The following is a 25,801-nucleotide window of genomic DNA, read 5'->3' as shown; positions in this document are numbered from 1 at the left end:
ATCAGCTCCAGAGCACAATATAATACACCTTGAATAATTAGCATTGCCTCTTCTTAAAGCATCATTAAGTCATTTCTTTGTCCATCCTACATTCTGGATTCAGATAGAGGTGGAATGCCTGAAATTTTTAAATTGTAATTAATCTGTCCCCCAATCTCACTAATATTTTTGTAGTTTTGAATCTATAATTAATAATAAATGCTTTCTGATAGAATATTTTAGTCATATTAGTATGCTTCAGAGAAATATTCATAGCAGGGGAGCCTCATTTTACTACTAAAGCCATATGTCAGCATGTTCTGGGTAACTGGCTAATCTTTATATCTGATTGATTAATTTTACAGACTTTTATTCTTTTGATACAGGTGTAATAATTTCCTTTATAGTCATATGAAAAACCCTTATATTGATTAGCCACTGATGTTGCTACTTTGTCTCTTAATCTATGTCTTCTTATTTGGGTTTTCTATGTGAAAAATGATTTGTTTATTTAGAGTTCTATTTAATAAGATTTTGTTTCATTAGGAATATCAGATACTAACATTACAGCGTGCTGATAAAGAACTAGATTTTGCTCCTGGTGCCCAAGAGATTCTATTGTCAAAAATCCTCTTTGCAATAAGTGCACTGCAGAGGGTTTCCCAGGGGCACAAAACATGGGTTAGAGCTGAAATCCCTGCAGATTGACTGGAATTATTATTCGTAGGAATATTGTCTTCTTAACCTCCCTATTGCTAAGGTTAAGGCAAATACTTTTTTTTGTCTCCTTTGAGAAACGAATTCACTCCTATATTAAAAGCAGGAGTCAATCCCACCTGGGACTTGTGTTTTCAGGAACCTTTGCAAACATAAAACCTTACTTCTCAGTGTTTGGCTAGTGCAAGCAGACACACTGACACTTGCAAAGATTTCCCCCTCCTTTAATTCCCACTATTGTTTTGCATTTGATCTAAAAAGATTGTGCTTTTTTTTCTTAATTTCAGAAATTAGCTGACATATTGTGTCTGTGTTTTCCGCACATTTACATTTTCCTTTTGGTAATTGGTTGTTGTATATTGTAGTCAGTGCCACAACTGGAGAATATTTTTATTTTTAATGACTATATTGTAAAACTGTTAGAATTATTCTTAAACCTCCTACATGGACAACTGAGATTAAATTATTTCAGTGGAGTGTCATGGCACTGGGTGTCTCTGTGCGGGTGTTTCCAGAGACAAGATGAAGAGGAAAGTTTTGTCCTTACTGGTGTATTGAATCCTAGGAGGCATTCTGAGAAAAACGTGAAAAGTGAGAGGCAGGTCCTGGCTGGAGGATAGAGATCATCCCTTAGGGAATTTATGAGAAGGTGGAGAAGAGAATATTTAGTACATATAAACTTTAAAACTTTTAACCTCAATGCCTGAGTAACAAGATTTTGTAGAGTAAATAAATAATAAAACTAAATATGGTTAAGCAGTTAAGACCACTGGCTGCTCTTGCAAAGGACTGGGGTATGATTCCCAGCACCCAGATAGGGGCTACAATTCCAGGAGCTCAATGCCCTCTTCTGACTTTTGTGACCAAGCTGTACATACGGTGCACAGACACAACTCCAGACCAAACATTCAAATGTGAAACGAAAACTGCAGTTTTGTTTTGTTTTTTCAAAAGGCTTTTTTGCTAATTGATTTGTTTATTTTGCCTAATTCCCTGGTTCTAAATTTAACATTTTATCTGTAGATTCGCTTAACCAGAAAAGGTTAGTAACCATGCTAGAAAGTAATCATGAATTTCATAACATGGCCTCCAGGTGACTGATTTAAATTTCTGTCTAGGTCACAACCTTCATCTGATCATTTAAAATTTCCATTTGATAAGGCTGATTGAAGCAGAAATAGTCATTGGCCTTCCAATGTTCAAAATAAAATTATGATATTCAATGCTTTTTATCTTTGTGGGAGCCTAGCCTGTTTGGATGCTCACCTTCCTGGTCCTGGATAGAAGTGGGAGGACCTTGGACTTTCCGCAGGGCAGGTAATCTGGACTGCTCTTCATTCTCGAGAGGGAGGGGGAATGGAGTGGAGGGAAGGGGGGAGGGGGAGGGAAGTGGGGGGAAGGGGGCGATGTGTGCGAGGAGGGGGAGGAAAATGGGAATTTTTTTTTTGCAACAACTAAAAAAAAATAAAATAAACAAACAAAAAAACCCCACCATTTTCTGTTGTATTAAGGTCTTTCTTGTCCAGCTCTGTGCTCTTTCAGCCTCTGGCTGAATGTTTTCCAGACTGTGGATCATCCGTAATATTTTCTTTTTTCTTTTTTATAAAACCTAAGCCAGTGGTAATGGGCTTTAAGCTGATCACTGTCTTATCTGAAATTGTTTCTCTTTAATTCAGGATTTTCTCAAATCACTGCTGACCTACTGCTTGGAAGTCACAAATCTCCAACTAATTCCTGATGTGGGGGATTATTCAGCAACTGTGTACACTCATATGGCTTTGGGTAGCTCTTTTAACAACATGTTTTTTTTTCTTTCTTGTCTATTTTTATGTACTGTATGCATGATTATCCTAAGAGTATTATTTTGAAAATAGAAAAAGAAAACATTAAACCAAACAAACATTATTTGTAAATCCAAAATAAGTTCCAGGATCATGAAAAACAAAAGTGATAAATGATGTATAAAAATATTACATCTATGACATTTACTACTTGAATGCACAAAGAATTAATTTGAAAGGATTCTTGAATATATATGTCTCATCCATAGTTTTTAACTCTCCTGAATTTTCATTTTCATAACTGTCATTTCACAAAATCGTTATTCTTCATTTCTCCTGTTTTCTGATTACATATTGAGAGGATAGATTTTAAAACTAAAGTTTATTAAATAAGTAATTTTTTTATTTTATTTTACATCCAAAAGATACCCCAACATGTCCATCCAATTTCTTTTGAACAAATAGTGAATTATTGATCTAGGTGGGATCACTGTCAAATAATACACATCTAATTTTGTGTAATGTTAGCAGAGGCTTTTTTTTTCTGATTCAAGAACATGCTACTCAAGACACAATTATTTCACACTACATCACACAGTTACAACTTGAAAAGCTGGAAAATATGAAACTTAAGAGTGTCATAGTCCACACCCACAACATTTTCATCACTGTTCCTAAAGTTTTGTGCTTCGATGATTGCCATTAAGGGTTTGATTTAAGTAGAGTCAAAACTACGTAGAGGAACAAGCCTCAGTCATTTAACATTCAGTAGGAGGAAGATCTTTAAGTGACTGACATCAATAATTTACTTTCAGGTTGTATGAAACTATGCCCTCTTTCCATCATGCTTCCTAATGGAACGGTAACTCCATTGCTCTAGCTAGTCCTACCTTCCTTAACAATGTGTAGCTTTTTCTAAGTAACAAGATTGAAATTGAGATCTTACTTGGTACTTACTTTAATGAATAGAGAAAACAAAACCAGCCACTTGTGATGATGAAAGTGGCTCTGTGTAAGGACTCACACTTAATAATCATAGGCTGTTTTATCATTTATACTTTTTCATTTAAATGTATTTTATCTAGTACATCAGAGCATAAAGTTGTACACATTAGTGAGATACTATGTGATGGTTTGATGCATATATACGCTGTGTAATACTTGAATCAGGTAACCAAGTACCTTTGTCAGAAATGAAGCATAAAAGTCATTATAGTTTATGAATTGAAAGCAGGTATTGGCAAGTAATGGCATGAAACTCTTATGAGTCAGAGACAAGAGACTCAGGTGTCTACAAATCTCTACAACTTTCTCTAGTTACAACATCAGTATAGCAGGTACCTCCCTGAACCTCACAGACTTTGTTCACAGTCCAGGGTCACGTATTCTGTGCTCTATGTAAAAATGCCTTCCTTACTTCACTGAACATTTTTTATGAAATCTGCTTAAAATTTTTAAAAGGAAGTCACATATTTCAAATTACATTCAGTATTTTCACTCAGAAATCAAAATTAGAATTGCAAGTCTTATAAATTATTTTACATTTTGATTATTAATCTATTTTAATAACTTCAGTTGAGAATGATCATATGTAACAGAAATGGGTTGAAATATAGGCTGGGATGTTTCTGAATAGAGATGCAATTTCTTAATATAAAAACCCCAGAATTCAATAACTACCAAAGAAAAAAGAGAGTAAAATTAATAATTCCCGAAGAAAGAAACTAACAGAATATTCTCACAGGGGAAAAACAACATTTTCATTTAAATATGTGAGTAAATAAAGAAGTTATTTTTTCATATTTGCCACGCTGTCATCACTACTTCCATGTACATTCGTACAAATGTTTGCAGAAATTGGTGTGTGCCTAAGTCATTGTCACGTAGCTGAAATGACATCCTAGGGGCAAGTAACTTATAAGTATAAAAATTGTTTTAGCTTGTGGTTCTGGTACTTTCTCTCAAAACTGAGCTGCTCCTTTGCTTTGAGCACATCAAGGAAAGAACATGTGGTATGACAAACTAACAACATCTTGAAATGAGAGAGACGTGGTCATCAGGAGAGGTTGTATGATCTCTGTCAGGAGCTAGGACTCACTGACCCATGGCCTTATACTGCTAGTTCATCTCTTGCAGGTACACTTAGTGCTATTCTGAGGACCAAGCTTCCAGCACATGAACTTCTGGAAGAAGCTCATCCTATGAAGTAACTGATGGATTGACATGCAATAGACCTTCATTGAGTCACTATTGCCCTTTATCCCTCCCTCTACTGTGTTTCCTGGTTGTCCAGTGTAATATAGTAGGCAATATAATGCCAATCAGATTTGGTTGGTAATCAAAAAGCACAGAAGCAATTTGGGCAATAATATAAAACACTTTACAAAAAAATAAATATAAATAAACTAAACTTCACTGATGTGTGCTCTGACTATCATTAATGAACAAAAAAACTGCCTTGTCCTGTTGACAGGACAGAACTTAGGTAGGTGGGGAAGGTGGAACTGAATTCCAGGAGGAAGAAAGCAGAGTCAGGGAGACACCATGGAGCCACCAGAGACAGACACAGAACCTTGCTGGTAAGCCACTGCCACGTGATGATATACAGATTAATAGAAATGGGTTAAATTAATATAAGAGTTAGCTAATAAGAGGATAGAGCTAATGGGCCAAACAGTGTTTTAATTAATACAGTCTCTGTGTGATTATTTCGATTCTGGGCAGCCTGGACAAACAAGCAGCCTTCCTGTTATAGATAGTCCTACTGCAACACTTCAATCTGGTTGAAATTAAATTACATTTTTATAAGCCATGTTGTCATTTGGCTAGGTGCTTCTTATGCAATCCTATGTACTATTTAGTTATTTGGAGAATTAACAAATTTAAAAACAAAAAACATTTTCAATAAAAAAAATCATTTAAAAGTATTTACTTAATATTGCACATTTCCAAACCTCTTCATTCATTCCAATTATAAATCTCAAGAGCACTCATTACTACACAGCCCAGGGTACTTACCACATACTATCCAGTATTATGCAAATAAGAGCAATTCATAATGAAGGCTATCACCAGAGAATTCTAGAAGTGCTAGACATTGAGAAGAGCTGCTTTATTATATCCCTTCAGGTTACTCTGTACTCTTTTGAAAAAAAAATGGCTTAAAGTATATATTAACTAATTGCATATTCAGCAACAATTAGTATTTTCCTATATTTTTACTTTTTTGCATAGTCTTACATAGAGATTGAGATGCCATTGGCTTGCATTTTCTTTTGTATGTAAATAGCCTTATGTATGAGCAATGTGATAAAAAAGGCACACCAAAAAAGGCACACCATAAGTGAGAAACATCCAATTTAAATTTATAATTAATAGGCAGATTTATGGTTAAGTCTATTTAAATATAAGAAAGAAAACAAAAGAGAAATTTTATCTGATATTAGTGATATTACCCATACTTTAAAATCTGATGCTGAAAAACGCCTGAGTTTGAGATTCCAAACATACTCAAAATCAAATTTCTGCCATTGACTAGACAAAAGTCAGGGACCAAATCTGGTGAATTATTTCGGTGACAGTCTTTCCTTTTTATAAAGTTTGAATGGTTTAGTAATTATGTAACTGGAAGACAGCCACAAGAGTTAATTATTTACATGATCACAAGGGTTTGACAGAGAGAAAATCTTGACAATTTTCAATGTAAGGTTACAGTATTAAAAATGTTATATAAAATTTGTACTTGAAAAGTTTATAGTAGTTTTAAAAGAGTAAGTTTAATTGTGCAAAATCATTTCAACATAATTTACCAAATTGAACCAATGAGTCACAAACATAAGATAATAACTAAGCATATGATAACATTTTATTCATATTTATGAACATTGGAGAATAAATAAATTAAAAAGAAAGAAGATATATGCATTTTTCCTCACTCACTATACTTTGAAGATATAGCTGTGTTTTGCAAAGCAAACACTATATTTTAAGTCTGAGTAAAAAGTGCTCTAAAGAGTTATTGCTATTGTGATATTTTCTAAAGACCACAAAAACAACTCTACTGATTTTACTTTTGTTTGTTTTTTGTCTTTTTGAGAAATGTGTATTTATTTATGTGTCTGTCTGTAAATGCTAAGAGGTGGTTTTAACACATCTCTGTTGAACCAGTATCCTTAGTTCTAAATAACTAAAAAGTAAGATAACTGGTATGGGACTCCCCTCTGTATGCTGTGTATATGTTTCATTATCATTGGTTAATAAAGAAGCTGCTTTGACCTATGATAGGGTAGGATATAGTAGGGTGGTAAATCCAAATAGAGATAGAGGAGGAAAGAAGATGAAGTCAGGTAGTCGCCATGTAGCTGCTGAAGGAGAAGAGTTCCAGAACCTTATGGGTAAGCCATAGCCTCGTGGCAATACACAGACTAATAGAAATGAGTTAATTTAAGATGTAAGAGTGAGCTAGGAATATGCCTGAGTCATTGGCGGAACATTGTTGTAATTAATATAGTTTCTGCTTGATTGTTCAGGTTGTGTGCCTGGGTAACCAAAGCACACTCTCCATTTCCAAATAACCTCACAGTATGAAGGGTATTAAAATAACAAATGGCATAGTTTTCAGCATAATTTAAGAGTAAATAATTTGATTAACCAACAATCTTCCTAATTCCTCACTTTTCTCTTAAAGGAGCACTACTTCTTAAATATGAACACAGGAGCTCTTGCGCAGAACACCTGTGAGACAATTGTCTAACAAAGCTAATGTCATACAAGAGACAAATGGTTGAATCATTAGGTGTGTTTTGAAAATGTCCCAGTGTGTAGCCTCCTATGGCATGCTTGCCTATGGCAACTTCAGATTACCTGCAAGTTAGAAGATCAGAGAAACCGTCCTAGAAAAAAAACCTGACATCTAAAGTAAGATGCAAAAGAGTACCCTAAAAAAAAGTAACTGGAAGACAAAGATATTAGATCAACCTGCAGTGATTGTTAAAGGTAGAATCAAATATAATTTGTTGTTGGTAGCTTTTGATCTAAGTATCAAAGGACCTAAAGTACTTTACATAGAGAGGAATAACATCTATATGTGAGGAATCTGGGAAGAACCTGTGACTTCAAATGCTGGCTGACTGACTAGAAAGTCAAGGCAATGGAGTTGAAAAGTTAGACTAATGCGAATCCAGAGCCAAACTATCGTAAGGCATCTTTAAGCCCTTAGTAATAATTACTCTCTTTTGTGTGTGACCATTACACACAATTTTGTAAATATATAAGCAAATCTCTAGTTTCCATCAACTCAAAGGCTAAGCGTGATGTCACATAGCATCTAAGGTTTGTAACAGATTTTCACCACTTGTTGTAACCTGGCCACCTGCTCTATCTACCTGTGTATTGGAAGTGTGTGTTTTATGGCTATCAATGCTCTGTTAGTGTAAAAGTTCATGAAATTGCTGACTCACTGAAACTTAAAATTTTGGGTGATGCAAATCTGTGTTTCTATGCCACTGCACTCATATTTGACCTCAGAATAAATTAGGTTTTGTTCCTTTTGTGAGTTTTACGTGAGATCAATTTGGCTTGTGTTTAAAAAAGTCCATCTCTTGCTGGCGAATTAGGTTGTTACGATAAGTAACCAGGCTAGCTCAAGAGTATCAGGAAGACTTTAATGGTTAAAGAGGGGGAAAATCTACCCTGTAAGAATGGGAGTTCTGGAATCCAGTAGGTCCGGCTGGCACCGTGCAGAGAGGGCGTGCACCTGCATCTCTTGGTTTTTCTACCTGGGCTCCAGGTGGCCACACCCTAACCAGATGTGACTGGTTGAGCTTCTCTAATTGATAAAACATTGCTATTTTTCCATGTACTGTAATAATAGTAGGCAATATATGGCAGAGAAACATTGCCATAGCAAAAAAGTGAAAGAGAAAATTTTCTGGAAACTTCAAGGTCATCAATTGATTAACCAAAGCCCTCCCCCACCAGGTTCTGTACCTCAAAACATCCACCCCTACCCTTAATAACTTAACTTTGGACTTCTTGTGGACATTTACCACCAAAACTATAGCAGTTTACTTACAGCCCTCTCTAAAGTGATTCTCAACCTTCCTAATGCTACAACCCTTTAGCACAGTTCCTTACGTTGTGGTAAACTCCAACCATAAAAATTATTTTTGTTGCTACTTCATAACTGTAATTTTGCTAGTGGGCAGTGTCTCAGTTCCCAAGACCATCAGAAATATTAGTTTATACAAAAGTAGCAAACCACAGGTTGAGAACTGCTTTTCTAAATGGTGGTATAAACTAAAGTATGTCTCAGGAACCTCCTGAAATTTTTAGACATCAAAAGTTCAAAACTCATTCATTCACACTCATAACCAGTAAGCAGCATTAAGATAAATCTGTTTTATGTTGTGCAGCCGTGCTTGCACAGACAAGGAAACAGTATTTTTGAAGTTAAAACTAAACTTCACGGTAGAGCGCAGCAAAGATTACATCTCTAAAACAGTTCCTTTCCCTCTTGAAAATGCCAACACTAGCCGTTCATTCATCAGAAGGCTCGGTGTATTTGAAAGGTCAGTCACTGTTGTAAAAGTGGTATATTCCTTTACCAGAAGAACAAGGCATGAATTCTGTGAGTTATGTACAAGCATGCTAAGTTTAATAGTAAAACAAGTCCCATATGCCTCTACCAAGAATTCCTAGGCTGTAAACACAAGGATTCTGTTACACAGTCCCCTCCAAACTTCATATTGTAAGACATAATTAAACATTTCAGTGTTTAAAGATATTTTCTTGGTCAACCTAAGCATTAATAAAGCTAAAATTACAACTTAACATTTTGCTGATTTGGTGCTTGGCAGATGGCAGACTGAAAGATGTTTCTGAAGAAAGTCTGTCACTGAATGCTATGATAGAAAAAGAAGATATGACTTATAATGTGAATCATAGTTAGTACTGTATGTGTTAAAACTACCAGGCAATTATTGAGGCATATATAAAATTAATTAAGCATCAAGACTTTTGGCCGAGAAAAAACAGTAGAAGCTATAATGAGCTGAGCTGTGGTGGCACAAGTCTTTGATCCCAGCATTCAGGACGCAGAGAAGTAGGCAAATCTCTGCGGTTTCGAGGCCAGCCTTATCTACAGAGAGAGTTCCAGGACAGGCTCCCAAAGTTACAGAAACACCCTGTCTCAAAATAAAAAAACAAACAAAACAAAAAACTCTTAAAAAATGCTATAATGAAAAGTTGCTAAAAACCCCAAGTCAGCTATCAGGGGATAGTTGCTGAAGGATCAGAGAGGCAAAGCAACCAACCACAAGAGTTCTTACCTCTACCAATGTTCAGACATAAAGGACAATCCTGTCCTCAGACTGCAGCCTCATACTGACTGCCTAGACGGCATCCTCAGACTTGCTAAGTCTTATTACTGCTAAGATTGCGACGAGATCCCATCTCCTTCTGCCTTATCTTCCTCTCTGCCAAGCCATGTCACTCTGTATGCACTTCCCTAGTGCTGAGATTATAGGCATGTGATCCCAAGAGCTAGAATCACCTTTTAGTAATTTCTGTTTCTCTTTTAGACTGGATCAATTTTGTGTAGCCCAGAATGGCCTTTAATTAAAATAGATTCCTTTGCCTCTGTCTCCCTAGTCCTGGGATTAAAAATGTGTGCCACCATGCCTGACCTCTAGTGGTTTTGCTCTGCCCTCTGATATTCAGGCAAGGTGAAGATAGTACTAGTTTATCAAGCACTATCAGGCCTTGCTCATTAATAGTCAAGCATATCTTCTGGGCTGCCTATGATTTATTCCTCTGGATTGCATTTTTCTTCTACATTATCTATCCATCTCTATCATCTATTTTTCTCCCTTTCTTGTACAACTGAGCCCACTTACTTTGCCAATTTTAAATACTGCACAGACTTTTTAATCTTTTCTTACAATGTCCTAAACAAAAGATAATGTGAATTTTATTTTCTAGAGCACTGTACTTTCACAGTTTATAGCATTTCATATTTAATATATACTGTAGTTATATATGTGAAAAGAAAAACAAAGATAATTGATATCATTAATTATTAAATATGAGTCAGTCAGATAGATAGACAGATGCATATACCAATCCTCCAATTTAATTCACTTATTTCTATAAGACAAGTCATTGCAAAACTGAATACTAGGGGGAACTCTACAACATAAAAAAATATGCTCAGTAAACACTATAGCACAGTCCACACATTTATCAATTAATTTCTTTTTTTCTTGAATTATAATACAATTACATATCTTCCCCCTTCTTGTTTACTATTTCTAACCTCCTACATATCCCCCCTTACATTCTTTCAATCGTGGCTTCTTTTCACTTATCCTGTTTTACAATATAATCTATCCAATTTACATAGAAGACACTAAAATCTATAAAGAAAGACACCTCAGTTCAAAACCCAATACTCAGGCCATCAAGATGATCTGGTATATTTAAAGCTCTTGCTAAGTACTTTGGACATTCTCCGTTTGCTCATGATATAGTTGGACATACACACTGTATACATGTCCCCATGCATTCCCATCTCATTTAGCAAGATTTTATATGAACAAAATGAATGGAAAAAACAAATACTCAACACTTGTGTACTTCTCATGCTGTCTCTTTTTCTTTCTCTCAGTTATTAACCAATTTCCATAAAATCTAATCGAAAGCTCCAAGAAATAATCAAAGGTACGTGGTAACTTCAGGAGAGACTGATATTAATCACCGAATTTTTTTTCTTCCTTTGTCACAACGAAGCTCAATCCTCCAGCCATATCTGCAGTTAGGCACAGCGAGGTGATTGAGTGGAATAGTAATATGCGTCATTTTCTGCTTGGCCTCTTAAGACCTACTGAGTTTTTTCTTACTGTCTTTCTACTGCTGAATGAATAGGATATATTTGACATAAAACATAACAGAAACCCAAGATGGAAGAAGCTAGTGTCTCTGAATTCAAAAGAACGTGGTTACTTAAAGCTGAAATCAGAGGCAAGAATCTAGCAGATGCAGGAATAGATCTTTTCCTGTATTACAGTTGATCTAAAAATCCTGCATTTTACCAACTAAGGACTGGCTCATATTATAAATAGCTTATCAAGGAATTTTAACCATGGTAATTTTTACAAGTATTTAATCAGAAATTTGATTGGTTTTTATTTTACTAACTAATACATTAGGTGTCTTTAAACAAACATAATGAATATTCAAATGAACAACGGATAATGGTAATAGGAAGCTGTCTTTGATGCTATTTGAACTTTTATTATCACTATGTTTAAATAGATTTAATTAATAACCAGTTATAATTTGATTCAAGGGTCACGAAAATGTGGGCTGTATCCTTACTGAACAGGTGGGTTTTAGGGGTTTATTTTGTTTTGTTTTTTCCTTGATGCTACACCCTACTTGACAGCTGTTAACATTTAGACTGTGTTAGATATTGTAACTAATCTGAACTAAATAATAACTAATATAAACGTTTAATAATAATTTAGAATTTTAAAGTGATATATTTTCTCTTAGTGCTGTTTTATTGTCAATAAAATTTATTCACATTTTAGAATATGACCAAAAGTTATTTTTTTAATTTTCTCCCTACTCTGCCACTCAAGTCTATATTTTACTTGATTGCCTATTCTCCTTTTCCATTGCTAATTACAAACAAACTGAATGCTTATTTTGTTATTCGACTTTAAAATTACGATTAACATTATGTTAGTCAACTGAAAATCCAAGATTACTTCTCTTTTATGTCATTTACTATACTTCTTTTTTCCTTGACTTCAGAAAACAAAATAGAGAGGAATCATTGAAAGTGGGCTTACATTTTCTAATTTTTCTTATTTTATACAATCATTATATGAATAACACAACATTTCTTCTTTGTCAGAAAACATAATATTAGTTGTATCTTCCCATGTAAATTATTGTCAAATATTTGGGGGCTCAGATATACATTGAGTACATCAATTCAAACAGTCATATGAGGTTCTTGAATTTTAAGAATTAAAACACAAATGAGCTTGTGGTGTTGTACATAAACCCAGAAATAATCAAATAAAATTATATTTACTACTAACTGCTATTTACACAGATAAACTATTGCTAATTCTAATATAAAGGTAACAAAAGTTCCCATAAATGTTCTCATATAGAGTTATTAGCCTAAGAATTTAACACTTGAAGAACAATCTGCTAAGTGTACATTTCTAAGAATTTTATTTGAAAAAAGTTGTTATGAACTTCAAGCATTATAATATTATTTTATATCTTATCTTCCTTTTCACTAGAAGGATTCAAATACAGAAGTGCATTTTTAAAGGTTTGTCCTTATGTGTTTTAATGGCTGCATAATCTATTTCTGTACCTTACAATAAATAAATAAATACTAGTTCTAGGATGATGCCATCTGCTTTTTTGCATCACAGGTAAATTTATACTTCGTTTTACATAGAAAAAAATAAATGTATTCCCTGTACATCCATTTGCCATCTGGTTAAGCACATACATATAATAATACTTGTGCATATGTGATCATTGACAACCCGTCTGAGAAAAAGCACAACCTGGATCTAAAATGATGAGCATATAATTATACTTGGAACCAATAAGTATAAGTAAAATCATTATGTACCATTAGCATGGCAAGGATCATAATTAGAAGTGCAAATGACTAAATAAAAAATGATTCCTTTAGCAGTTGTTTTAAATTGAAGACAGATAGTGGAACCCCTAAGACATCATTAGCTTTTAATATTTTGAGATAGTTTTAAAAGTCTGTATTCCATACTAATGTTAACTTTAAGTTTATTTTACTATAATTATTCTACTGGTTTTCATCTCAAGTTTCTAATGGTGTATTCAAAGCAAAATGGAACTATCCCAGTTGCTTTCCAATTAATAGAATGATAGAAAGAAAATGATTAAAGTATGTCAACTAAAAAACATGAGCAAACAATTTCTGCTATCTGATAACTTAATACCTCTATGTAAACACTGTATATTTCTCTGGTCATAATTTAATTCCTAAATACACAGCAAGACCTAATAAGGCAGAGCAAGTGAACACCTTGATGTGTTCATTGTGTTATCAGCAGTAATTAACAATCATTATTAAGAATTTGCATGTTCTAAATTAACAAAAACAATTTCATTAATAGAAATTTTCTCTATTTGTAAAATTCAATAATCCCAGTGATTAAATATTTATTTAAAAAATTTTAAATATTTACGTTAAATATTTTAATTTTGTTCCAGACTGGTAGACGAAGCCAACTGTTTATTCCTCGAAAATTAATATTAGATACATTTCCCAAGAGAATTCCAGAAGAGATAGACATATAACCGTCAGAATAACAATAGATAAGCTTTCTACTTGTATGTATGAGGTATTATATAAAGTAACTGGAAATGGAAGCTACTCTACAGTCCTGTGCCTAGAATTTCAAATCTATAGCTTATTAACAACAAGTTAATTCAGTGTTATACACATAGATTATGAAATTTAAACCTCGAAAGAATGCTTGGATAGACTCCCAAATAAATATGGTTTAGTCAGGCCTGACCTAGGGTTTAGTTTCTTCTCTATCACAATGTGATGCTTTCTCATTTGACCTAAGAAAACAAAGAGAGATGTGTGCAGGTTTGATATCATACATTTCCTCCTAATCCATACTCATGTCATGACAGAATCATCACAATGTCCACCTTCTTATAAAATTTGAACATTTTGGGTATAGATATATGTCTGCATATAGAAAACCTTGAAGATGTGTCTTTCGTGATACACTTGTGAAGTCATAGCTGCCTATGCAATGCTAATTTGTGTGATGTGTATTTGTGTCATGTTCTTTCTTGAACATGTATTCCATCATGAATTATTTAAGAATATGCATAATGTTTTCAGTAAATCTGCCTTGCTTTTGTTAACATTTTTCTAAATCAAATAATTTAGACAAAGCAATTATATATTAATAAATCACATTTGTCTGGTGATCACTATATCAAAAAACAGTGCTTTGTGATATGTTATTTAAATATCCAATGAATTCAACTATTAGCTAAAGTAGGTGCCATTATTATTTCTACCTATAGATAGGAAAATCTAGAAATGAACTTGTTCAAAGTAAAGCTAACATTAGCAGTGGAGTGAGAATTTGGGAGTTCCTACTGTAGGAGTCTTGTTTCAATCTGTTTGCCATACTGATTTTAATTGGTTCATTTCAAATCAGGTTAGTTATCCTTTCTATTGTTCAAAATGATTAATTTTTAAAAGGGCATGATCCTTCTATTGGTATTGAATTATATGGCTGCGAATCTGCTTACAAATAGTAGCAACACTTGAGCTAAAAAAACACAAAAACGAATTTATATTCTGTTTTGTTGAGTGGGCTTTGCAGGGTTTAGTGTTGCTAGCTATGTTTCTATTCATATTCAGGGCAGACTACAGCAAGCAGTACAAATATATTACAGTCAATGTTTAAAAATTACTTTAAATACTTTTAGGTTGGAGACAGTCAACAGTCACTGAGATAAATTGTAAACACACTCAAACAAAAATTTTATGTACAATTACATAAAGAGTATATATTTTATACAGATATTTACACACATACATATATGTACATACACACAATAGATTATATGATATAATGAAAAAATTAAAAATATTGTTTTGCAGGATAGTTAAATAAGGTGGGGCATGGATAACCTAGGACGTGTGGAATGACCTTTAACACACAAAAAAAGAATCAATTGAAGGAAAATATGCTTCAGTTTCAATGATTTTTTAATTTAAATTTTGTGGGTGGCTGGGCAGTGGTGGCGCACGCCTTTAATCCCAGCACTCGGGAGGCAGAGGCAGGAGGATCTCTGGGAGTTTGAGGCCAGCCTGGTCTACAAGAGCTAGTTCCGGGACAGGCACCAAAGCTACAGTCTCGAAAAATCAAAAAAAAAATTGTGGGTGGACTTAATCTTTCTTGTATCTTATATTATCCCGTTCAGATTTGATAACTTGCCACTGTTAATGTTTATCTTTTCTCCCCTAGTTGAAGAATGAGATCTAATTAAGCCAAATGATTATTGACTATTACTAGAGAGACAGCAGAAAGTAGACTCCGTCAAACACATTTCTGAGACCTTTGTGATACTGCTTTGCTAGATCTTTTCCTAACTGATGTCAGATTCCAAGATCTACTTTCTGGCCGTGTTCTTTATTCAATATTTTTCTTCATTAAGCCCTCTGGGGATTACTCTCCTCATTTTAAGTGCCATCATTTTAAACTAGTTTAAAAGACACTGTTCAATAGACTGGCCCCAAGTGTTCTCAAATATAATTTTCATTTCCTGCTGGCTGAAAGACATAATTTAATTTTTTTATGAAAAAGAAAAATTCCTATCAAAACCATTACCTCTTTCTTTGGTAAATGTCAGTAAATTGACAAATGCTTTGTTAAATCATTTCTTCATTTTGTTACATGAACCTAAGCTTTCAAAATTTTACTGCTCTGTCATCTTTGAAGATATAGTTTATCAAAATGTGATTAATTTAAGTCCATTACAAATTTAATGAAATTCATAGTATAAAGACAACAAGTATTTTATTGAAAGCCAGATAGCTCTGTTTTGGACATATCATTAGATTTTTTCACACATAAAACATTACACATCAAATTTTACTGAATGTACAGAGAATTTGGAAGTGTTAAATTTAATACAGTAGTCTGTCCACAGGAAATGACATGAATGCTCCCAAGAATTCGCTCCCAATGTTTTTCTAGATGTGTAAGAAGACAGACTAATAATCAAGACCCAAAAAGATGACTATGGTATGTATTCACTCATAAGTGGATTCTAGCCACAAATAAAGGATGTTGAGCCTATAGTTCATGATCCTAGAGAAGCTAAATAAGGAGGTGAACCCAAAGAAAAACATATAGTCATCCTACTCGATATTGAAAGTAGACAAGATTGCCAGGCAAAAATTGGGAGTTTGGGGGGTGGGGGTGGGAGTAAGGGAAATTGGGGAGAGAGAGGGAAGAAGGGGAGAATGGGGAGAGCTTGGGGGAATGGGACTGTTGGGATGGAGGAAGGTGGATTTGGGAGCAGGAAATTAGATATCTTAATTAATGGAGCCATTTTAGGGTTGGCAAGAAACTTGACTCTAGAGGAGTTCCCAGGTATCCAAGGAGATGTCCCCAGCTAGTTCCTTGGGCAGCTGAGGAGAGGGCACCTGAACTGGCCCTATCCTATAGCCATATTGATGAACATCTTGCATATCACCATAGAACCTTCATCTGGTGATGGATGGAGATAGAGACAGAGATGTCACATGTTCTAAACCTGATGTGTTAAGCCTCAACATGTCCAGACCAAAAGAACCAATAATAGATTGACACTTATAAACTTTTAGTCAAAAGAAAAAATTTCCTTAATATTTATTTTATTCTGTGGTTAAGAAATGACATAATCTCCAATAGTCTATGTGTTCAAGGAATGTTCTTCATTTGTTTGATCTAATTACTGGAAGGTGATTGTATCATGAAGGCTATTTAGTTAGCGGTTTATTCCATTGATGGATCTGGAGTTTGATGAGGTTACTGATATGGAGGAATATGGAAGGTGAGGTTAGATGATAGAGGATAATAGGTAACTTTAATTTGGAAGGCATATAATATTATCCCTGAAACCTTTCTTTCATGTACTTTCTGAGCATTGTTAGCAGGACTCCACACCATATGTTTTAGGATACCCCTCTGTATGCTGTGAATATGTTTTATTACCATTGGTAAATAAAGAAGATACTTTGGCCTACGGCAGAAGAGAATATACCCAGGGTAGTAAATCCAAGCAAAACTATAGAGTCAAGGAGAATTGATGTGACAGCGAAGCAACATGTGAGGGTAGAAGCCTCAAGCCTAATGTCCAAAACACAAAATAACAGAAATGGGTTCATTTAAATTGTAAGAGCTAGTTAATAATAAGCCTGAGCTAATAGGTCAAACAGTTTGTAATTGGTATAAATTTCTTTGTGATTACTCAGGACTGGGAGCTGGGAATGAAATCACAGCGTCCGTTTAACATCATTATATTCTGAGTTCCCTCAGGCTCAAAGCAATGGAGCCACATGAGAGAGGGGTCGAAACAGCAAAAACCATGTGCTGAAGTGAATCATTGTTTTTAAATTATGTCAAGTATTTTGTCACCGCTTTGAAACATCAACCAATAACTGTCCATTTTCTCAGATACTCCTTTAAGCCTCAGAAAACAATGGCACAGTCCCTGAATGGGAGAATGGAAACATCTCTAAGGCAAATTGTATTGGGGTGAGGGGGCATAGAGGCCTTGTCTCTCAGTACAAAATGCAAGTATATTAAAGTTAAATTTACATTAACTATAATCTGGATTCATATTGTTTGTAAGATAATGCCTACATATATGATTGAGGCTTGTACTTATTTTTGTATTCTACAGTAAAATAACTGAAATTCCATTTTAAAAAAATGACATAATTTTTATATATTTATAGATGTTATTTATGTGGATTTCCATGCCTGTTGTTGCCAGTAGATGTAGACTCAGCTGTCAAACAGTTATAGAAGAGTCGGTTTGAGTGTTTACTGTGGAATCAATGAACGAAAGCTGTTACTATGTTGTAACTAGTTCCCTCTCAGTTGGGGAGAATGTACTAATGTGTCATGTAAATGTTTCCACTTGTCAACATTTCTAAAGGCCAAAACATGCGTTATATTACTCAAGAATATTTTTCCTCGCAACTTGAAAGGAATTTTGACATAAATTTAATTAAATCCCCAAATGCTACTGTTATGTTTTGTAGACTGTCATCCGAACTAAATACCATACTTATTATTCTGATCCTAAACATACAAAGCATACAAGTTTACACATTGCTTAATATTTCACATGGAGTACTAGTAATGAAAGTTTAGGCATATTTCCCAACATGAGTAAATCTATAATGTATGTTCTCTTGGTTTACACACTTAGTTTACTTTAGATACATACAGTTTTGCTATGATTGAGTTGAACTGTAAAAAGAACAGTCAAGTGACCTGAAGATTAGTAGGTCAAGATCTCTCTCCCTCAAAATGTTAGCATTGGTTAAAGCCTACCATTTACACGTTTAGATTTTTCAGCAGTTTACATATATATAACATATACTTGCACCATCATTTCTACATTTATGAAAAATTTATATTTCTTCAATGTTGGGGTAAGTAATAAACATCGTTCTACATGTCTACAGTTATCATAGTCAAAGAAAATTGAAGATATCCATTACTTTTCAAAGATTAATTGATTTTTAATTTTATGTGTGAGTATTCCCTGCATTTGTGACCATGTACAACATGTATGCAGTGTCTAAAGAGGCCACACATGAGGATAGAATCATGTGGAACTGGAGTTACAAATGGTTGTGACCTGCCCTGTGGATGCTGGGAGTCAAATCTCAGGTCTCTGTAAAAGAAATAGAACTGCTGAACTATTTCTCATCCATTATTATTAAAAATACTGTCACTTATTAAAATAATACTTCATAACCATTAAAGCTATAGGAAATTCACATACATGGTGAAAAGCAGAATTAATTCCCCATCTGTTTTATGATATTTTATTAACATAATTATTGTTGTATATAGTCCCACTTTAATTTGAAACACAATCAATAATTGTTAATTGCTAATAAAAAAGCAGTGTCTATAACTGATGTTTGACTCCAATGTAGAATCTGAATACTACAAAAACATATTTTTGTTTAATGAAAGAAGAGTGTTCTTTGACATCAAGTCATTTAAATGTTCCTAAGAGATGTTCGTCGAGCATGTTTTCTAATATTGGGAAATGTAACTAACAATTAGTTGATTCACCAAGCCATTTATTACCACAAAGCAGGATAAAGTAAGAACTTCATGTCTCAATCTTTGAATAAAACCTTATGTTATCAGTTTTGTGAAATAGCCATTCTGTATAGAATGAATGTGTATTATTATCTTTGGTGAATAAAGACCTGACTTTTCCGTAGCTGAGCAGGAAAGCAAAACTTGGAGGACACTGGGAAGAAGAATGTCAAAGTTATAGAAGTCATCAGCCAGATGGAAAAAAGGAGGATTGGCAGGAGAGAAAAGGCTGTGAGTCTCAGGGCACCACATAGAAGAATAGAAATGGGTTAATTTAAGTTATAAGAGCTAGTTAGAAATAATCCTGAGCTATTGGCTGAGTATTTCTAATTCATATTAAGTCTCTATATTGGTTATTTGGGAACTGGCAAGCAGGAAAGAAAAGACTGCCTACATATGGCACCCAAATGTCAGGTACCTACATCCACGTAAGACCTGAAAAAGCTGTAAACTAGTTTCCAAACACACAAAAACAGAGTCAAATGCAGCTTCTTGGTAACCTCCTTTTCTCAGGTAGGTTCTGTTTGCTGACAGCAAGCATAGCTGAAGCTCCTTTCAAAAAAGACTTCCTGACTCAGGGCTAGCAGCAAAAAAGGGCCCAGCTCTTGAGATGCCCTGCTTCCAAACACTTAAATGTGGCTAAGCAGCAGCTAACACACTACTCAGTGGTAGCATGGACATGGAAACACCCCAAAGTTGAGGAGGTAAACATGGCTTTTGTCGTACCTCCTCCATGAAGCTAGACTCTCAGCAAATGAAGCAGTGCCGAGCCAGTCAACGAAACAGAGGCTGAGGTCCTAGCCATGCTCTTACCAGTTTAAAGGCTCATGTGGTTAGAAAGAGATTACAGATACACAGTAAAGACAGATTCAGACAGAAAAACACCTCTAAATGAATTACAGTGTGTTGACAAATACACGAAGGCTTTAAGAGAAATGAGAAAGGATATAGTCAGTCATAAAAAAGAAATACATAGTTTTAAAATGATAAAGTCCTTAAAAGTGGAATAAAGGAATATGAAGGAATAAAGTCACACAAAGCTGGAAAATGCACAGAGAGTCTGGATCCTATATATTCTTGTGTTGTCTATGAATCTTTTGGCTACTAAGAGATTGTGGATTATAAAGCTCTTGGATTAAGCCAACCTATATTAATATTTAAACATATCCTGACTTCAAAATTTAAGTAAAAGGATGTGTTGCGTTGGGGGAGAAATTATGCTTTTATTTCTACAGGAAATGAGAAGCTGTGGATTCATTCCAGGTTAAAGAAAGTCAGGTTTGGTCAGGGAAGACCACCTGAAATCCTAACTACAGAAATAAAAAAGAGAAATCTAGAACAACTGCAAGATACACAATGCATGTTTTATCTGCTAAAACAAAAAATCAAAACAAAAATCATCCTTAACTGACTTGTACACACCATATATTCTATACTTGTATTGTATGTTACCTTTAAAAGTTTATATATTTTTAGAACAAGGAGCTAAAAATGAATGAAAATAGATGGCCCAGGTGACATAGCATTTCCAAATGCCTCTGTTACAGTCTCCTCAAAATTCTGCATCCAAAGTAGTTTCAAGGCTGCTAGAAAAGATGGCTCAGCCTCACAGACAAGACTACTCGAGGCTGAACTTCATTTTTATCCTAATTATCTGAAGATTCCCCAAAAAAAAACAGTACCCCAGACAATATGAAGTAGTCTAAAGAATGACATCCACATTCCCAAGAGATGGGGTATGGGTAGGTTTGATTATTCAATTAATTATGAATGTTCGTCATTGTTTGGGGTTTGGTTACAAGGTATATTTGGTAATGGTCAGAAAAAAGCTGAACAATGGAGATTAGTTTGAGGAATCTTATTCTGATAAGAAAAGGGGGGAGATATAGAAAGGAGAGGATAAAGAGGTAGATTATTGAATCCACTTTAATCCATAAAGCAACTATTAATCTCAAAATATCTTACATTGTTTGGATTTTGGTTTATTGCTACAAATTTAAAGTTATTTTTACTAAGAACAGATATTAAATGAATGACAGCATTCAGGAATGATGTCATAACATATAACACAACGTAGAGATGCAGAAGTCACCTTTGGACTTCAGTGACCCTCAGTCTTTAACCATAAGACATGAACTCCAAGAACCACAATAACTGACTAAAACTGTCATTTGTTGAGGTTGGATGTCCTTCTGTATGTGTGTTGCTTTTATTGGTTCATGAATAAAGCTGTTTTGGCTAATGGTTTAGCAGAGTAAAGACAGGTGGGAAACGCAAACAGAGCTATAGAGAGAAAGTAGGTAGAGCCAAGGAGATGCCCTGTAGCTGCTGAAGGAGAAAGACACCAGCCAGAACCTTACTCGGTAAGCCACAGCCTTGTGGTGATACACAGATGAATAGAAATGGGTTAATTCAAGATGTAAGAGCTAGCTAGAAATATATCTGAGTCATTGGCCAAACAGTGCTGTAATTAATATAGTTTCTGTGGGATTATTCAGGTCTGAGTAGCCAGGAAATGAAAGAGCAGCCTTCGCCTACAGTTAGTAGCATATTTCTTATTTTTCTATAATACATAACTATGAAAAATAACTTATACATAAAGTTCAATATTGTACTTGGATTAAATGATGATAAAGTAAAACTTACGAAAATGCTATTGTGAAAATCATATTAGTGTGTATTTCTTTCTCTTCAACAATATTTTAGTGTACTGAGCTGATAAAATTAACAAACAGATCTCCAAGAACTATTTGTGCTGTACACTTAAGTTCATAGAATGTTTGCCTTTATGGTGGTTCGATTCCCAACACAGTATTGGCAAAAAGGTTTCTGTTCAATTGACTTTTTCATAAAAGGTTTAATTCCCTCTTTGTTTTGGCATAGTTTGTACCCTGGTTTTCACATTCTAGCTAACTTCTCCATTCTGAGCAAGTAAATTCCACCTTGTGTGACAGACTGACCCAGAGTCAGAAAATGGTCCTTGTAGTGCTAGAGTGAATCGATGTGCTTTAGAAATCCCTTAGAAGAAAAATGACTTTCAGGCATGAGTCTCGTAGTACAAAAACAAATAGAAAGGAATTGGGTAAAAATATAACATTTTAGCTTGTGTTGAACATTGCTACAAAGTGGATGATGCCAATCAACAAATGCTCTACCATATAACCAACCAAAGCCAATGTTTCGTGATGGAATGAATGTAGATGACCTAAATTAGAAAATAAATGTGTTCATGAGATATGGTACCTATAGCTCCACAAATCACTTATTACTAAAGAAAATTTTTGATAAAATTATTAATGCATTTCATTTAGTAAATTCTATGATCGCTACAGTGACATTTCAATATTTAATAATAAATAATAAGTGAGACACAGGTAACATTATACAAAATATTTAATAAGATACAGGTATTAACCCACATTCTAAGTACAATCTAAATCAATCAACCAGCTCATATGGTTATGCTAATTAAATATATTTTGATAAATTAAATTCAAATGTTTAACATGTTCCTGGTAAACTCAATGTATAAATCAAAAAGGAATAACTCAAAATCAAACAGGTAATCAATAGCGCAACTTATGCCTTCATTAAATATTGACTATTTTTAGTATTTTTCAATACTTTACGATTTAGTATTTTGTGAAAATTATTAATTCACACCAATTAGCATAAAATAATGTTTAGATATCATGTGCCCTTTATGCAGCTTCTTCCAAGGGTAGCATTATTCTTATGAAGGTACTACATTATAACTAGGATCTACATTATAACATCCAATTCCCACACATGACTCAGATTTACTCATGTATTCATACTTTTGTGAATATGTTCTGCTCTATTCAAATATATGACACATGACAGTCTCCTTACTCACTTCAACAGTCAAAATGATACAAATAGTGAAGTTCTAATAAAACTTAAAAAGTGGATTTTTAAAGTAAGGACAATATTTCTAAAGCAAGGATCAAATAACATCTTAGTCTCCGTGTCATAACAACCATTGTATTTCCTGTATTCAAGCCCCTCCTTAAAAGTAGGTGGGGCAGTTCCAGGACAGGCTCCAAAGCCACACAGAGAAACCCTGTCTCAAAAACACAAATAAATACACAAACAAATAAACAAAAAATAAACAAATAAAAAGATAAGTAAATCTATTTCTGTGGAGAACTAATGCAATTTAGTAAAAATTATGATTTTAGGATAAATTATAAGCTCTTAAATTCTGTTATTATAAAAATAATGTTAATCATGTGAAGCAAAGGAAAATTCTTGACCTTAACACCCTGACTATCTAACATTAGGGTCAAAAAAAGGGAAAAATAAAGGAGTCTGAGAGGAAGGAATGGAGTGTAAATTTCACGCAAACACATTATATCAATGTATGTCATTCTGAAACAATCGAAATGTTTATTTAAAAATTAACGTAGATTGGCCAATAGATGTTTGTACATTTTTTATGTAAGGTTTTCACAGTTGTTAATTTTTAGCCTTAAAATACAAAATGCATTGCATGATTGATTTGTTTTGACTTGATTTGATTTTGCATTTGAAGCATTTAAGTAATTGCAAGGTTTTTAAGTTGTGAACTTGATATTTTAATTGTTTTTTTTCCAGTGTGACATTGTAAGAAGCAAGGTCAGTGATTAAAATTCCAGAAAAAAAAACTTCTAATCACAGTATCTATTACAAAACATTACAATAAGGGCAATCTTATTCCACAACTCAGAGTGGCAACATATCACTGCTAACATGACAAGTAGTTTGTGCTCCTTATTTATTTACCCTTTCTCTGCTCAAATAAAGGCATTTTAGGAACTAACTGTTCATTAAACTTAATTCTAAAACAAACAAACATAAAATCCTCAACTTCTGGGAGCTGGAAGTATGCTAAATCTGTTAACTCTAGATAAAATAAATGGGATTTCAATACTCTATAATCAGATGCATTTTGAACCATGCCTAGATTTGATTAATATTCAGGTTGAATCTAAAGGACAGAAGCTTTCCACACAGTCTTTGAGTGATGAATTCTGAAGAGACCCAGGTTATTGTTCACACATTTCATGTTGATTTAAATATTTGGAGCCACTATAAACAAGCGTTCAGTTATCAGGCAGAACACTATTTACACGTCTTTATCTTCTAAAATGATATTTAGTCACATCTGTCTATATGTCCAATTGTACATGTCAGGTGAGCAGAATCTCACCTGGAAATAGGATTCTATAGTTAATATGAGTGCACACGCCTATTTCAGAGGTTCTGGTTTGTTTCCCTGCGCCCATACTATTACTCAGTTCCAATGTATCTGAAAGACCTTGCTCTTGTGGACACTGTAAGCATACAAATATGCATATGTCAACATGCACACATGCATGCACACATGCAAACACACACATGTTATTGAAAAAAATAAGACAAGAGCTAAATGTCCTTATTCATTTATATATTATATTCTATTTACTTAAGTTTTTGATAACAATGTGGAAGCACAAATTTTGATCTATCAAAGAATATTCTTCACTTTCAAAATCAAACATAAAGAATTAAATATTGAAAACATTGAATTGAAAAGGCAAAGAGATGACTGTAACAGTGCTCATATAGTCAAGGGAAACAATCTATTGTGCCAAACTGTAAAATGTCCACAGGTTGCAATGTGTAAATACAGTATTCTTACTCTTTCCCATCGAATACATTTTGCTTCTAGAAGTCACAATGAAAATGACCAGAGCATACCACATTTTATCTTAAAAGTGTCCTGCTATCCTTTTTTTGTCTCCTTGAAATACATTTTATTGAAAAACTACATTGAAAATTGATTCAATCATTAATTTTTAATAAGTTGGCAAATGAAGTGTTGCAATATATTTTAGCCAAAATTCAAGAATGAAATACCCTGTAATTTCCATAGTGGGAGCACAGTTAAGGAACATTCTGCTTAACTGAGATGCTTGGAGTTCACCAACCTTCAAGAATCAACTTAATCCGTGACCTGTTAGAAGAAGGATGTTCTATACTAGACTGTAGAACTTGAATAAGAGTCATAACACTAAGAAGAAAATATTTCCTCCAACTTAAATAACCAAGCAATAAATCAAGGCATAAATAAGTGATGTCTTCTGATGATTTATCTATAGAACATGTTAAAATGGCAAATTCAATTACTAATTCAGAAGTACTATTCCCTAAGCCATCCTTTAAATTGCAAACAATAACACTTTCAAATGTTAAACCATCATGGCTTCAGATTTGCTAATTGAGTTTCTTATGACTTTATTGTTACTGAAGTGGGTAATTAGAGGTTCCATATAATTTGAGTTGTGTGCTACAAACTGAAACTATTCTGTAGATCAAGAAGAAATGAGAAGCTGC

The 25,801-nt window shown here is 34.0% G+C and overlaps 1 protein-coding gene across 1 annotated transcript in view; it reads right to left on the bottom strand.

The window, feature by feature from the left end:
• Fstl5 (follistatin like 5) overlaps window positions 1–25,801 on the bottom strand; it is a 405,920-nt gene that overhangs the window by 230,857 nt on the left and 149,262 nt on the right. The gene's annotated exons all lie outside the window — the stretch shown is intronic.

Source organism: Microtus pennsylvanicus, chromosome 16 (assembly GCF_037038515.1).
Source record: "Microtus pennsylvanicus isolate mMicPen1 chromosome 16, mMicPen1.hap1, whole genome shotgun sequence".
In the NCBI taxonomy this organism is placed as follows: domain Eukaryota; kingdom Metazoa; phylum Chordata; class Mammalia; order Rodentia; family Cricetidae; genus Microtus; species Microtus pennsylvanicus.
The sequence above is the reverse complement of the archived record's forward strand: the minus strand, read 5'-3'. Positions and strand labels throughout refer to the sequence as shown.